Source organism: Macrobrachium rosenbergii, chromosome 19 (assembly GCF_040412425.1).
Source record: "Macrobrachium rosenbergii isolate ZJJX-2024 chromosome 19, ASM4041242v1, whole genome shotgun sequence".
NCBI lineage: Eukaryota > Metazoa > Arthropoda > Malacostraca > Decapoda > Palaemonidae > Macrobrachium > Macrobrachium rosenbergii.
This window is the reverse complement of record NC_089759.1, coordinates 26,627,348-26,643,347: the sequence shown is the minus strand read 5'-3', so window position 1 is coordinate 26,643,347 and position 16,000 is coordinate 26,627,348. Positions and strand designations below refer to the sequence as shown.

The following is a 16,000-nucleotide window of genomic DNA, read 5'->3' as shown; positions in this document are numbered from 1 at the left end:
GAACTCCAGACACAATAGGTCATGGTTCACTAAAGATCCCTTCCACAGCAACTTGTTGCTGCCTACCTGTAAGGAAATCTTGAAGTAATCCTAAAACATATCCACCCACTCCAAGATTATGAAGTTTATAAATACAGTAAGTGCCTTGTGATTTACTAAATTGAAAGCAGCACTAAAATCTATCTGAATTACTCTGCACTCAAAACCCTTATCAAGGTTCACTTGCAAATGGCATGCCAAGTTTAAAAGAGCATTGCAGGTACCTGGCTGCTTCCTATATGCGTACAGTATTTTGACTATCAGCTAACAATCCTTTAGATTCAACATACTTATATATTGGCTTAAAAATAAGTTTTTCAGCAACTTTGGAGAGCACAGGGAGAATAAAGATTGGCCTGTAGTTACTGCAGTCTGCAGATATGCCACTCGTTGGAACAGGCACTGTATTACTAAGCTTGGGTTCACCCACAAAGGTACTATGTTGACATAAAATTCTATAAATCCACTAAACTTGTGAGACAACACGCTATAAACTTCGTTGAAAACAAAGGGAAGAAACCATCAGGGTTTTCACCCCAGCTATCAAGATATCCAGAATTTTCTTAACATCCTTGGAGCGAAATGCAAATTTTGTAAGTAGTAGTTTAGGATGACAAGTATCAGGGAGAGAGACATCCTCCGCTGATTGCTTAGCTTCAAAAGCTTAATGAAGCAGTTTAGCCTTTTCGCTAGGGCCAGTAACCAATCTACTTTTTACATCAGTGTCTTTCACTGTAGCCAGTTTATGTCTCTTCCTCCCTCCTGAAATGTAAGAATTATACACTTTTCACATATCTATTGCCCTTCATTCTTTGTACATGACTAAACCATTTCACAACATATGACCTATACTATATACTATATGGATCTATACTATATACTGTGCAAACATTCATCATGACAGCTTCGACTCTTTTTTTTTTTTTTTTTTTTTTTTTTTTTTTTTTTTACTTAGTCAGAATCCACTGTTTACTTCCAGTAAGGAGAGAGTTGGCTTAACAGTCCCTTCATACATTTCCACATTTGCTTCTGTAGGCTAGATCTCAATCTCTTCACAGACTTTTGCACACATCCTATTCCTGTTACCTTCATTTGCTTCACCATTCGTTGATGTGGCTCATCTCTCATCCTTTCATACAGATCAGTGGTTTCCAATCTTCAACCACCAGTATTAAAATTCATTACTCTATCTTCCTGGTTTCTATTTGGTGTAAGCTTTCTCTTCATGCAAACACTTTCAAGCTCTTCAAGTTTCTTTAGTATCTGTTCGCTATCCCTAATCAATACGTCAATGTTGGTATATGTCAACTATTGCACACTCCATATATATGAATGGCTCGTTTCTTTAATTCACAACTTTGCACTTGCATCCATATTCATCTCTCTAACTTGTCACGCCATCTATAAAATCATTAAACTTTCATGTAGAAATGATTTACTAGTGTCCTTAAGCCACTTTTACACCAAACCAGTCACTCCAGTTTACCGATTTTAATACCCACTTCATTTCCATCATGGAACCGTTTAATGGCTCTCAGCAATTTTTCATCTGTACCATATACAATGAACTCTTTCATATTGCTTTTCTCTTCATTCTATCATAAACTTTTTCTAGATCCATACATGGCACATACAGCTTTTGTGCCATATCTTCAGTCTTGTCACAAATTTTTCATGACTAAGTCTTGTTTTGCTCACCCTCTTCCTTGTTTCAACCCTCACCATTATTCTGGCTTGTGCCTTACTTTTTTAATCTTTAATGGTGTACAAGGTAATGATGGGCCCAGTAATTCATACGGTCTCCTTCATCCCCTTTACCCTTATGCAGTAGAATAATTCGTCTACTCGCCCTTTCTTTTGAGACCTTTCCTAACATTATAGTTCTTCATCGGAGCGGTGGGTAGAGCTCTCAGCTAGCACGCTGTTGCCCAACGTTCGACTGTCTGACCAGCCAATGAAGAATTAGAGGAATTTATTTCTGGTGATAGAAATTCATTTCTCATCATAATGTGGTTCGGATTCCACAATAAGCTGTAGGTCTTGTTGCTAGGTAACCAGTTGGTTCTTAGCCACGAAATATAAATCTAATCCTTCGGGCCAGCCCTAGGAGAGCTGTTAATCAGCTCAGTGGTCTGGTTAAACTAAGGTATACTTGTATCCCAGTCATAACTTATACTTCTTGGTCAGCAACTCAAGCACAGTAGCACCACCATACCAAATCATCTTACTTGTAATCCCATCAACTCTCTGATGTGTATATGTTCTTTAACCTCTTACTTGCTCCTCCCTCTTGCATTCTCGAGAGTCATTTCCGCAAGCACCATTAAACTTATACTAAACCCTTCTACTCGGGTGTCATGTATAGCTCTGCTTCTCTTCGTATCTTCCACATTCAAGAAATCTTCAAAATACTCACTCAGTGAACCCAATACTCCATTTAATTCAGACAGCATTGCACCACTTGCATTTTTCATTCTGAGATCCATTTGGTCATTAGTCTTTCTCCTTGCATATAAGGTACTTTTATTGCTCATTTTCTCCCCTCTTTATCATTTGCCTTTATCACTCTCACTTTCTTCTTGACTCTCATATCCCTCAGGTAATCATCTTCCTTTTTGAGCAGTGGCACCTCAAACAATCTTTTTTTTCTCTCTCACTAAACCTTTTATTTCCTCATCCCACCACATAATGTTTTACTCTCATTTCATACTCCTATACCCATGTTTTACTCCCATTTCTTACTCCTATACCCAATGTTTTACTCCCATTTCATACTCCTATACCCAATGTTTTACTCCCATTTCATACTCCTATACCCAATGTTTTACTCCCATTTTGTACTCCTATACCCAATGTTTTACTCCCATTTCATACTCCTATACCCAATGTTTTACTCCCATTTCATACTCCTATACCCAATGTTTTTACTCCCATTTCATACTCCTATACCAAATGTTTTACTCCCATTTCATACTCCTATACCCAATGTTTTACTCCCATTTCATACTCCTATACCCAATGTTTTACTCCCATTTCATACTCCTATACCCAATGTTTTACTCCCATTTCATACTCCTATACCCAATGTTTTACTCCCATTTCATACTCCTATACCCAATGTTTTACTCCCATTTCATACTCCTATACCCAATGTTTTACTCCCATTTCATACTCCTATACCCAATGTTTTACTCCCATTTCATACTCCTATACCCAATGTTTCATTCCCATTCCATGCTCCTAGGCCCAATGTTTCATTCCCATTCCATGCTCCTATACCCAATGTTTTACTCCCATTTCATACTCTTATACCCAATGTTTTACTCCCATTTCATACTCCTATACCCAATGTTTTTACTCCCATTTCATACTCCTATACCAAATGTTTTACTCCCATTTCATACTCCTATACCCAATGTTTTACTCCCATTTCATTCTCTTATACCCAATGTTTCATTCCCATTCCATGCTCCTAGGCCCAATGTTTCATTCCCATTCCATGCTCCTAGACCCACAAGCTGTTCCTGCTGACCATATGACCTTATCATAGAATTATTTTGATTAAAAAAAATTTTTTTTTCTCGGGGAATCATTCTTTTCTGGAGTTGTTAGCCAGTCTAGTACAGCATGTAAACAAATAACACTGTGAAAATTCCAACTCATGTTGAAAGACAAATATGATAGTTTGAAACAGTTGAACGTCACACAGCTATGGAATGTGCAGAAAATATTTAGTATTTGTAGAGTGGATATTTTAGCCAAAACTGTAGAATTCTACTGCAGTATGCCATCGAACTGCACAAAAATTATGTGTGGGAAATGAAACATTAGAAGTCGTGATGGTATAACTATAATTGTATGTAAAAAAAAGTTCAACAGTTTCATGGTATGTTGAGAATAACGATTACATTGTACTCGGTGGTTCCTTAAAAACGGGGTCAAAGGTCAAGTTATATATTTTTTAATAGAGTCTGAAGGTTTTTTTGGTAGCATATGATAACATGTCCATACCCCAAAGTAGAATTAAAAAGATTATATATATATATATATATATATATATATATATATATATATATATATATATATATATATATATATATATATATATATATATATATATATATATATATATATATATATATGATCAAAATCATATCCTTCAGATCCAGGCACGCACGGGTTCCATTTCGGAAGTTACTTATGTTTTTTTCCTGAAGCGCGTAGTTATTGATTTGGGAGATGAGGAGAAATTTGCAGTTTTAACAATGTAAGATTGTTGGATCGTGTTGGAGTACCTGGAGATTATTAAAAAGTTGTCTATAAGACACATAGCAAAAAAGCTATTTGCCCATATTATTCTTTGTATGACAAAATAAGCTGTGACTGAATAGTAGGTCAAGGTCATAGTGATGAGGTTTGTCAGGGATCCTTTGCTCTGGTATGATGACGATCTGAAGACAGAGAGCACGAATATTAGTAATAACATACACCCGTGGAATATAGTTAATTTTACCAAAATAAGAATTTCCGTCACAAGGACAAGGATTGAAGAGTATTCATTCATGTAAGTCAGTTTGTCATATACCTGCGGATACTTAGTCCATGGTAATGTACGAAACTTTCACTCGCACTAAAAGAAGGGAAAGAGAAATCTTGAAATATAAATAATTGATTCATGGCTAGAAACTGATTTAATAATACACCGGGATGTTTTTGATACCCACACTTAATGTATTGTATTGAGTTTTACTAAAAAAAAATAATAATAAAATAAATCACACGCCCAATTCTTGTTACGTGTCGTGCGAGCTTCTTTTGTTTTTGGCCTATACAAGCAGCAGCAGCTTCCAACGTGAATCCTGCTACAAGTTCTCTGTCGAGATATTCCTCAATCCTCATCGGAGTTTGGTAACTCGAGGGTTTTTGGGAGAAAGATACCCTAACCGAACGAAGTTTCTGACAGTTATTTATCATTAATCATAGTCTACGGTGAATGCAACCAATCACGACCAATCATGAACTGGTTACAACCAAGAAGGGGCGGGGTTTGGAGTGGGGCAGCTCTCATTGGTCGGCGTAGTGTCGAGTCATTTGGGTGGGAATACGTTTCACACCGCACTTGACTATTGAAAGAGAGGGCTCTTTTTGCCGCGTATAAACTACCGTCCTTTGTATTTACGTTAAAGAATCGAGACGTAAGGAGAACGGTATGGGAATTCAAAGATTACTTGTTGCTTTGAAATATCCCGTGTTATGTTCTCCAGCATCAATTTGGTCGAATTCTCGTGTAACATGTGAGCAATCTGCATAAACACAAGGGATATCCTTCATAAACCTGGCGGTGAGGATTGAGCCGTTTCTCTTCTGAGAACGAAGAGTGACGTCATGAGATTTTTAAATAAATGGTATATCCGCGTTACTCGTGCTGACGATTTCGAGTTGGTAGGCCCGAATGATCCCGCAGCTGCTGTTGTCTCGTTTTTTTTTTTTTATGCTTTTATGAGAACGAGATTTAGACGGTCCACCCTCTGCCTTCAACAGCTCTATACCAACACATATTCCTCCAACTTGAGCATTTATCAGTCTCCCTCCCCCCCATTTCCGTGTGCTCACGTTACAAACAGCCTTCTGCACTTTTATTAGAGAAAATTTTTCTAGCTCGCTCTCTCTTTACCTCCAGTTAGGTTAATAAATTAATTCTCTCTCTCTCTCTCTCTCTCTCTCTCTCTCTCTCTCTCTCTCTCTCTTTTAAGTAAATGAGTAACGCCTTCTTGGATAAATGTGTAAATTCGCTCTTTCTCTCTGTCTCTAACAGCACACACGAACACACACACACCAAAGAGAGACACCAGCCTTGGTAAATGGGTGAATCCACCCCCCCTCTCTCTCTCCCTCTCAATCCAGCTTAAATGAATTAGCATCTCCAGTCTAGGTAAATGAAAATTTCTCTCTCTCTCTCTCTCTCTCTCTCTCTCTCTCTCTCTCTCTCTCCTTTATCTTGCTGTCCATCCACTCCGACTCTCTCTTTTCACTGTCTTAAATTAGTTGCAAGTGCCCGGCGCATGGGTTTTTAGCAAAATTTTCCCAGAGAGAGAATCTGGGAAAATTTTGCTATAAACCCCATGCGGCGGGGCACTTGCAACCAATCTAAGATAGTGAAAAGAAGGAGTCGGAGTGGATGGACAGCAAGATAAAGGAAAGAAAGTGGGAACAGAGAGAGAGAGGTTTTCATTTACCTAGACTGGAGATGCTAATTCATTTAAGCTGGATTGAGAGGGGGGGGGGTGGAATCACCCACTGACCAAGGCTGGTGTCTCTCTGGTGTGTGTGTGCTGTTTAAGACAGAAAAGATAAGCAGAGAGAAAGAGGGAATTTACACCTTTACCCAAGAAGGCATTACTTATTTACGTAGAGAGAGAATTCACTTACCAGAGAATTCACTTATTTACCTGACTGGAGTTAAAGAGAAGACGAGTTAGAAAAATTTTCCCCTGTAATAAAAGTGCAGAAGGCTGTTTGTGACGTGAGCATATGCTCTCTCTCTCTCTCTCTCTCTCTCTCTCTCTCTCTCTGGTATTTTTAGTTGCCATCGTCTTTTTAAAATGCCATTAACTTCTGATATTAGCTTTCATTCTCTGATTTGAATTTTCATGTTCCAGTATCCCATTAACTTTCTTTAATACGAATTTACCCTCTCTCTCTCTCTCTCTCTCTCTCTCTCTCTCTCTCTCTCTCTCTCTCTCTCTCTCTCACACACACACACACACACACACTTTGTGGCATTTTTACGAGGTTGAGGTCTTTTAATTGCATAGTATTGCTTCCTATTTAAATGTATAATGAAATATCTAGCTCCCTACTTTGTTGTCCAACTTCATGTTTATTTATTTTCTTGGTTGACAATTATAGTTGTTCAGCGCCACTTGACAGAAATCAGACCGTCTGCGACGAATTTCTGGTGAGAGAGAGAGAGAGAGAATTAAAATGCTGTTTTTTATGTTTTCATTAAGAATTTGTAACCCATTAATTTGTGGGATGGTCGAAATACGTTTATTTATGATTTATTATAGAATTTTCTCATTCGAATGATATTAGTAAAAACTACTATGGTGATTTTTCACTAAGAAGGTCATTGCATCAATAAGGGTGACCAGAGGAAAAGACTATAATAATCTGCCATATTTATCCGCAGTCACCTTTTACACCTTATCAGATGACACATCAGCAGCACATCAGTCCCTCTACGCATACTGCATTTTTCATCACACTTGCTTTTGTGCAGCATTTTTTAGGCGTACTTTACTCTCACCTCACATGACCCCTGGTTTATACTTGTTTTGGCTTGCCTTTCATATCCTATTGTTTTTACGCAGCAGAATTATGCATAAACTTATAACTCCGTAACTTTTTTTAAATCATATATTCGTTGTATCCGCATCTTTAAACATGATTAGAATGCACTTCACATTTCTATTTTATTGCTTTCTTGTAGTTCTGAATCAGTTTCAGTTGCTTACAAATCGATGAAACCGTTCATGTGTGGATGCCAAATAGCCCCAATTAAGTCAGCCAGTCAGATATCGTCCTTTTATCCCAATACTCTTCTTACATTGCACGGGTGATTAATCCAAGCAGCTCGAACTTGTTTTTCATTCAGCATCCACATTTTCAGCCGTTGCCTCCCACCCCTCACCCCCAGGCTCATTCTGTTATTTCACACCTTTTGCAAAGGTCCTGCTGCCTTCGCGTAGCTTCCATGAAGCCTTGGCATTTCCTTTTGTGAAATTGTGCACCATTCGTTTTGGGAATTGGCAGCTGTCAAACTGCGAAGTGATATTTTCCTACGTTACGTGTAGGAGAATCTTCAGAGTTTTCATTTGTGACAATTTTGTGTGATCGTTAGGCATATACCATAGCTATCAAAGTGACATTGATTATAAAATACCTGTTTTATTTGGAAAATTTCCGGGGATTTTATTGTGTACGTGATTATATTAGTTTTTTTTTTTTATCTCGTATTTCGTCATAAAGATCCTTTACCTACCTTTCCTACTAAGATGACTGGTTTCTGTAACGAACAAGCATGCAAAGAGATTGTAGTCTAGTTTTATTCATTGCGCTAAGGAGGTTGGTCTATTATGGCTATAGTTTTAGGATAAATTCCGGTCATGATTTTTGTTCCCATTTTAGATGGCAAAGTTTGTGATGCTGATAAGTTCAGTGATAATGTTTATGTCAGTAAGTTTAGGCGTAGAGTCATATTATACTAATGTTGCCTTTCTGATTTTATTTTTCCAGGTAAATGGATTTGATTTGCACAACTTGAATTCAGTGCTCTTGTTTTCTGGTCTGTCAGAGAGAGTAAGTACCTGTGTTTGTTTATTATTGTATTTGCGCTTTATCATTGTGTTTACGTGTCGTGCTATTTATTGCTCCACGCAAGACTGATGTACAGTATGTATATTGCAAACGAGCTTACAAGAGCTCCGCGTATATAACATAAAGTCAAGTCAAACCTAAATCTTGTGTATTAATTCTTTATAAATAGTTGATTGATGAAAGGTTATTATTCATGCAAGTTTTTTAATATTCTTTAGTATTGAGCAGAATGAACATTTGATGCTGGTCTTTTGTCTAGATAACTGCATTCTTTGTGCGAACTGCAAGCAGTTGCAGGAGGTAAGTAGTTGACAAAAACAAGGCAGTTCAGGAAACTTTGGGTCAATACTGAATAATAACATTTTCCATGACTTTCACATCGGGATTTTCCGAATATTAATGAGAGTTGATGCAAGCAAGTTACTTTAATCGTTTAGGAGATAATAGAGGGTGGTTACGAAGAGAAAAAGAAAGCTACCGTTACAACATAACTTTTCAACTCCTAAATCTAGGATGACCCCTGTACAGAAAACAGCCACAGCGTTGGCTGCTTCTTGTGCAGGCTTAGCAAGCTCGTCAGCAGTTGGTTGTCATCCCTACACACTAGCATTCGCCCGTTATGCTGCACCACTTCCATGTCTCATTGATAGGACTCCTTTTCGTATAACATCTCTCCTTCCTTCATCCCAAGGCTGTCAAATCACGCATCCATTTCAAGAACCTGATGCCCTGTAGTCTCCCCCTGATCAAATCCTTTCAAGACATTCTGCTCCATTTTCCGTTAAATTCAATTTACAATCCGTGTGATCGCTAGTTTTTGGAATTAATCGTTCAGCCAGTCCCACAGTTTTATCCACAAACTTCCTTTTATACTCTCTCCTTGACTATTTGACTCATTCTCTTGATCACCTTTACATAATCCTGTCTTTTGTTCTGCAGCTGTACTTCAGACAGTCTCCTTTTCTCCAATTTAAACCTGTCGTTAGCTATTCCACCGTGTACATTATTCCTTCCTCCACTGAATGTTGATGGCCATTGGTGTTGGGACGCCGGTTACTCAGCGTAATCAATTAGTCAGTCAATCTTCTTATTGCACCTAAAGATGCGGGCAGTCCTTGCTTAGAGAGTGGCCCCACTTGCAAGAGCCCCGGCTGACCCATGAGGTGACCTCATCTAGACATTTTCTTAACTGTACGCTCGTTCCCCTCTTAGGGGGTTAGTACCGTCAGTGCACCTCATGCAGTGCACGGTAGGCATTACTTGAGGCTCTTTGCGGCGTCCCTTCGTTTCCTAGCTACAAACGCTTTCATTCATTTCATTGTACCTCCGTTCATATTCTCTTTATTCCATCTTACTTTCCACCATCTCCTAACAAGTGTTTCCTAGTGCAACCACGAGGTTTTCTTCCTGTTACACCTTTGAAACCTTTTTGGTCTTCGTTTCCCTTTTAGCGGTGAATGACCTCATGGGTCCCTGCGCTTGGCCTTTGGCCTAAATTCCATATTCCATTCCATTCAATGTCTTGAACCATTTAAAATTTTTCATCCGTCATATATGCTCGTTGCCCTTCCTGTCAGACTCATTTTAACCGTTACATTCATAGCCGTATTATAGATCCTTGTTCAGCAACTGCCGTCAGTGGTCAGGCATCATTCCTCCGAACGCCCCTCTTGTCACCAGTAGACCCACATCAACTTAATCTTCAGTGGTACTGCTCTCCAAACGGGGTGCTACGAAGTTTTACTTTCATTAATTAATGTTGCAGATTTTTCTTTCAAAATCTAGATATTTTTTTATATTTTTAATGTAGTTTTTATGGGGTTTTAATGAAGATCATCTAATTTTGCTGAGTTAATTATGTGTTTATGGATTGTTTGAAATGTTTTGTGAGAGAAGCTTCGTATCAGGTGTAATATATCAAGTATTTCCAACTAGATATATATATATATATATATATATATATATATATATATATATATATATATATATATATATATATATATATATGTGTGTGTATGTATGTATGTATGTATGTATGTATGTATGTATGTATATTATAAATTTATTTGACGACGTCGATGATATATCCTGTGAATATTCAAGATAACTCAAGATTACTTGGTACCTTAACTACGAAGTTGTTTATCTAAATATATAACATTAGGATTTCATGACACTGTATACGTATTTGTCGCTGAGCTGGAGAGTCGTCATTTGATATTGGACCAAGCTGCATGTGAAATTTGGGGTAAGCTTAATGATTCTCATATCCTTGAAAGCTGTTGTTGAATTCTCAGCGCAAGCTGGTCTGTGATTAACGATTCCATCACTGGCCCTCGCACCTGCGTCTGAAAGAAAGCGTATTGGGCAGAGATTAATGTTTCTGTCGTGCAGATATTTCTCCCAGGTTTCCAGTATTTAATTTCAGTTGTTCTCAAGGCAGCCCTTAAATACTGATTGAGAAAAAAGAGGAAGTAAGAAGTATCATTGAAAATATTGTCAAGGAGAACAGTAAACTATAGGTAACGTTAAATGGTAATTGATTTACATATGAAAAAAAATGAGTGAGAGGGATACTTTCAGTTATACTTCAGTGTTGCAAAAAGTTCAAGAGATACTTTTTCTCGGTATCTGAAAAAGAGATAGAGAATCAAATAGTAAAGAAAGCCCTGTAATTGAGTTCTGCTCGTATCCTGAAAGCATAGATACAAAACAACAGGAATACCGTCCACTATAAATCTTTTATGAATGAAGCGAGGATCACTTTACGGTGAATTCTTTTAATAAATAGTCAGTACGATAGAGGCGTGCATGTTGACTAAATTTCTAACTTGTTGTTGTTAAGAGTCGGAGAAGTAATTAAAACTAAAGTTCACGCGTACTTTGTCCTAACTCTTTGCTCATGGTTGCGTGTGTTGCTCGTTGGAGATAAATATATCAACACTGAGCTAGTAATTATGAGGCCGCATTAAACTTTACACCAAGAAAATGTAGTAACACAGCACAGTAATCTCTTTAACAGAGTCTTCGTAAATGAAATTTGTTTGATTCAATCTTCAGAAATTTGAATCTAGTTTAATATTAGATCCCCTCTTACCCTCCACTGACCTACGTTAGTGTGTTTGCGAAACAAAGTGACTTTTCTGTTATTTGTAATGTGATGCATGTTTTGGTGTTCATGTTCAGCCCTTAATATATGAAAATGTATCCCCTTATTTTAGCTATGACTCCTGAACTACATATGCTACGCGGGAGTTTGATCTCTCCTTCGCTCACATTTTGGTAATGTGTATCCATGTGTTATTGCTCGACTCTTTCGAGAATGTTGCCTACAATCACAGAGCACGCAAATATTAATACATTTGTGCGTGTCACCTGCAGGGTTGCTTAGTTTATTGATTCTTTCGTCAGCAAAATGCAGGAAGGGAATGACGAAGCAGGAATGCCGTTTGTTTTCTTTATTAACACCAAATGATCTGTGCTCAGAGGTTTCCTTCCTATTTGTTTTGCCGGCTTTTCGTCTGTCTTTCACTCGAATGTAGGTTCATTAGAGAATCCACTTATTTGTGGTAACGTGAGCTTTACTTTACCGTTTGAAGTGCTCGTTTAAGTTTTGAAAGCCATTTGGTAGCTTTGTCCTTTATTTTAATATGTGGGTCTCGTGTTTGGTGTGTCTCTTTAATTTTCTTTTCATGACGTGATGATGTTCGACCGCTTCGTCCAGTGAACAACCTACTTCATAATTTGTCTACCCCATAAGTAGTCTTTCTGCAATTTTGAATATTTCTGCCCCTTAGAGAGCCTTTCCACTTTTTAGGTTATTTCCTCCCCGCAGGTATTCTTTAGTTAATATAATATATCCTCTCGGTAGCCTAATATCCTTCCCGTTAGCTAATCTTTCTCTAACGTAGAATATTTCAACCCTTCGAATAGTCCTTTTCCTCCTTAGATATATCTCCCGTGCATATACTGTTATTTCCTTTTTCAATAACACTTCACCTCGTAGACAGTTGTTCTCCCCTTTAAAAATTCCTTCACCTGTTTAGGTTCCTTCGTCCTTTTAAAGAATCTATCTCCCCTTTAGATTGCCTCTCTCTCTCTGTAGATCCTCTATCCTCCATCACCATGATGCCCTCGCCATCTGTGTCCCATAAGCAGCGTTTCGTCCATATTTTGAGCTGTAAAGATCTTCCATCTTCCTGTAAGGCGGCCTGATTTTTCGCCCAGGGGCTACGTCTCTCACTGAATTTGGGGTTGGCAGTCCAGTATTGAGCAGACAGTGTTTTAAGTCTTTCACGCGAAGCACTTTTTCCTCTGTGCTAGAATTTTCTCTTCTAGGTACAAGGCTTTCGTATAGATTCTTTAGCCTTTTGGAACTAGACTCGAGCTTGGTAGAGTATTCAGTAGCCCGCTCAGGCGGCCTTCGTACAGAATATGTTAATGACGCAGTTGGAGAGGGGGAAAGAGAAACACTCGTATTATAGAGCAGAGGCAGGGATCTGGTGATTTCCTAGCATGACGTGGCCCCTGCTATTAAAAGAGCATGGTGTTGGAAAGAAAATGGTAATCTGAATCTGGTGATATGTTTTTTTTTTTTTTTTAAATTACCATGGAATCCAGGAACTGATAGGTATCCTTGAACACAGGTATTATTACTTCAATGAGGATTTTTGTTATGTATCATCTTCATTAACTACCTTTGGGGAGATGTGACGATTCTTATGTTTCCTAATGATATACCATCGTGGCACATTTTATGCGTTGCGATTTCCTTCAGTTCCCAAATTATCTCAGTTGGCTTCTGAATTCGTTTCCTTTGGACCAAAGGTACTGATGGCAGTATTTGTGTCGCATTAAGAGATTGTATGAAATCACAGTCCTATCCAAACATAACTTCAGAAAAAGAAGTGTTCTGCATCTAAATTACTGGCCTATGGTATCTTTTCTCCCACAAAGGTCGGTAGCTGTGAAAGAATGATCAGTTACTCTGGAAATTGTGTTCAGTTGTTACGTGAGGATTAGTTTGTTGGTTGGATTGTTCGCATAAGACCGATCAGGTTTGATTATAGTCTGTAGGTTTTTCAGTTATATCGAATAAAAATAAAAGAAGTGAAAGTGACAAGAAAAGCCATCCTTTCATAGCTAGGTCACAAGAACCAAATCCTCAAATACGCTTACACTATGCATTTGGAAAACGCATTAAGCTTTGGGAATTTGGACGGGTTTCTGTGGTTGCTCATAAACTTGTATGTAAGCCTTTATATTTAGATGCAAAGAAGAAAGCGAGATTTAAAATTGCTGTTGAGGCATCGTGAGACACTCAAAAGCTACTTCGTATCCCTTTTGCAGAGTCGGCGATGAACAAGTGTCATATTTTGTAATAGATTGGGAAACAAGGAGCCCAGATTATCATCTTATGGGAGGAATTAAAAATTAATAATTTTAGTGAACTATTGGGCTTGGATTAGTGTATATTTGAATGGAAAATATTCGGTTATCTACTTAGGAAGCAGAAGTTCTGTAGATGCCCTGTTTCTCCTGACTGTACTTCACTGCGATAGTTATCAGTGGCCTAATTGATCTGGTATTTGTTAGCAGGGCCTCGATTTAATTTGATGTTACTTCCTGGATTGTTCTGTTAGGGCGATGCCTACATCTCATCTTTGACAAGGTTGCGAAATAAGCACAGTGTTTAAGTTTTACCCCGTGTATGTTTTTGTATATGTCCACCTATAAGGAAGCACATTGCAGAACCTAAGACTTAATGTTTCTATTCATGTTTCAAACTTGAATAGAAGCAACTGTTGTTTTGGCGTAAATTTAATTCTTATATAACCGTATACGATTCTCACCGTGTGTTAATCTCCTTAATCCTTTTTTGAAAACAAAGCTAAATCTTATACATATTGTGGTCTTGACAGAGTTTCACCATGCATGGTTCGTACAGTAAACATGATAGAATTTATCTCGCTAATTTTATCTCGTATCTCTTTGCATGACCTTCGTCATATAACATTTCCTGCCTTGTTTCGACTCGAAAGTAGAGCTTTGTACTCAACCATTGGTTATTTATAATGTCACCTTCGAAACTTTGGTGTGTTAGAGATTCATTTGGTTCAATTTGAATTTTCACCTTTGACCTTTTGCGTTTTGTTGCATCCTTCTTCAGCAGACTTTCTCTTCGTCGGTGATAGTCATTAGTTTCTCTTAGGGGTGCTTATGAAAGCTCCGTGATCGATGCGTTGGCATCCATGCACAAAACACACAACACACTCGCTCACACATATGTATGAACAAGATGAGTGCATGGAGGATTATGGCCAAAAAGGGAATAAAGAGGCATCAGTAATGATATATTTCCATTTTTTATAGCTAAGTAGACAAAAATATCTCGTACAGTGTGATGTAATTTATAGAGGGCCCTGTCTTTGCTGGGAATAATTGAGTTTTGAATGGAAAAAGAAAACCTTGGGGATATTCAAGAAGCACTCATTTCTCAGTGTGCACTTACTTTCACACCTTATATCCGTGAAATATAGTTTAATATAAAAACTGATTAAAAACTGATTGTAGAATTTCTCGTACTTTGCTTTGTTAGCCAAAAACAGTCACCCAAAAATAAATTAAACTATAACTGTAACAACCAGATGGGAAATGGAGCTACCAGATTGACCAGGTAAACGCAGAGAGAGAGAAGAGAGAGAGAGAGAGAGAGAGAGAGAGAGAGAGAGAGAGAGAGAGAGTCTCGGCAGAATGCTTCGTATTTGAATATTAAAGTCGAGGACATTTTCCCTTGTAGACAAGGGAAAAATCTCATCAGCTTATAGTAAAGCCAGATTAAGTTCTGTACTGGATGATGCGAGACCATGCAGTCCCTCCACCTACATTTTCGATTCTTTCTTTTTTCTTTGTCCTTCTTATTAAAATGGTTTACATCTGACTTAAGATCCCTTGAACGTTGGTTCTCCAAATTCTTCTTCCTTGCCTCTCTCTTCCTTGATGATTCTTTCCATAGTCCTTCTGGAAATATCGGTAGCTTCACATGCCCGATCGTAAACTGTCGTCACGTCGGTCAAAGGCCCATTGCTTATCTTTTCTCTCGCAAAGTAGTTGTGAACGTCGTATGCGACTGACCTAGCAGAAGCAGGGGGGAACACGTTTCTCAGTTTTTTCCGCTTTATCCACGGCTGAAGCAGGAAGAAGAACAACTTCTGGGCGTACTTTCTTTACAGCTGAGTCGAGTGAATGACAATGTACATATGCAAAACGCTGTTATATATGGACGAAGATGAAAGACCAAACGAATCTTATGGCTTTATAATGACACGAGTTAAATCCTAATCACACAAGCTTGAATTTCAATCCTTTAAAGACGTGACCCCAGTACCCGATAAAATCTTCAAGTAAGATCAACTTGGCTAATAGGGAGTTTGGAGGCAGTCTTATTCTGGGATAGGTAGTGCAGTTCAAAGATTATAAAAGGTTCTCTCTTATCAAATCTCTACATCTGTATACTTGTAAACGGTCAATTCTTTGATAGGCTGTATCGTTTTAGATGTTAAAGTAGTGTATATATACATAT

The 16,000-nt window shown here is 38.0% G+C and overlaps 1 protein-coding gene and 1 long non-coding RNA gene across 8 annotated transcripts in view; one reads left to right on the top strand and one right to left on the bottom strand.

The window, feature by feature from the left end:
• Positions 1-16,000, top strand: part of cnc (cap-n-collar) — a 455,033-nt gene that overhangs the window by 67,548 nt on the left and 371,485 nt on the right. The gene's annotated exons all lie outside the window — the stretch shown is intronic.
• Positions 10,467-16,000, bottom strand: part of LOC136848766 (uncharacterized) — a 65,159-nt gene continuing 59,625 nt past the window's right edge. The window contains exon 2 of the long non-coding RNA XR_010856132.1: positions 10,467-10,766. This is a non-coding gene — a long non-coding RNA (uncharacterized lncRNA). The remainder of the gene's footprint in view (positions 10,767-16,000) is intronic.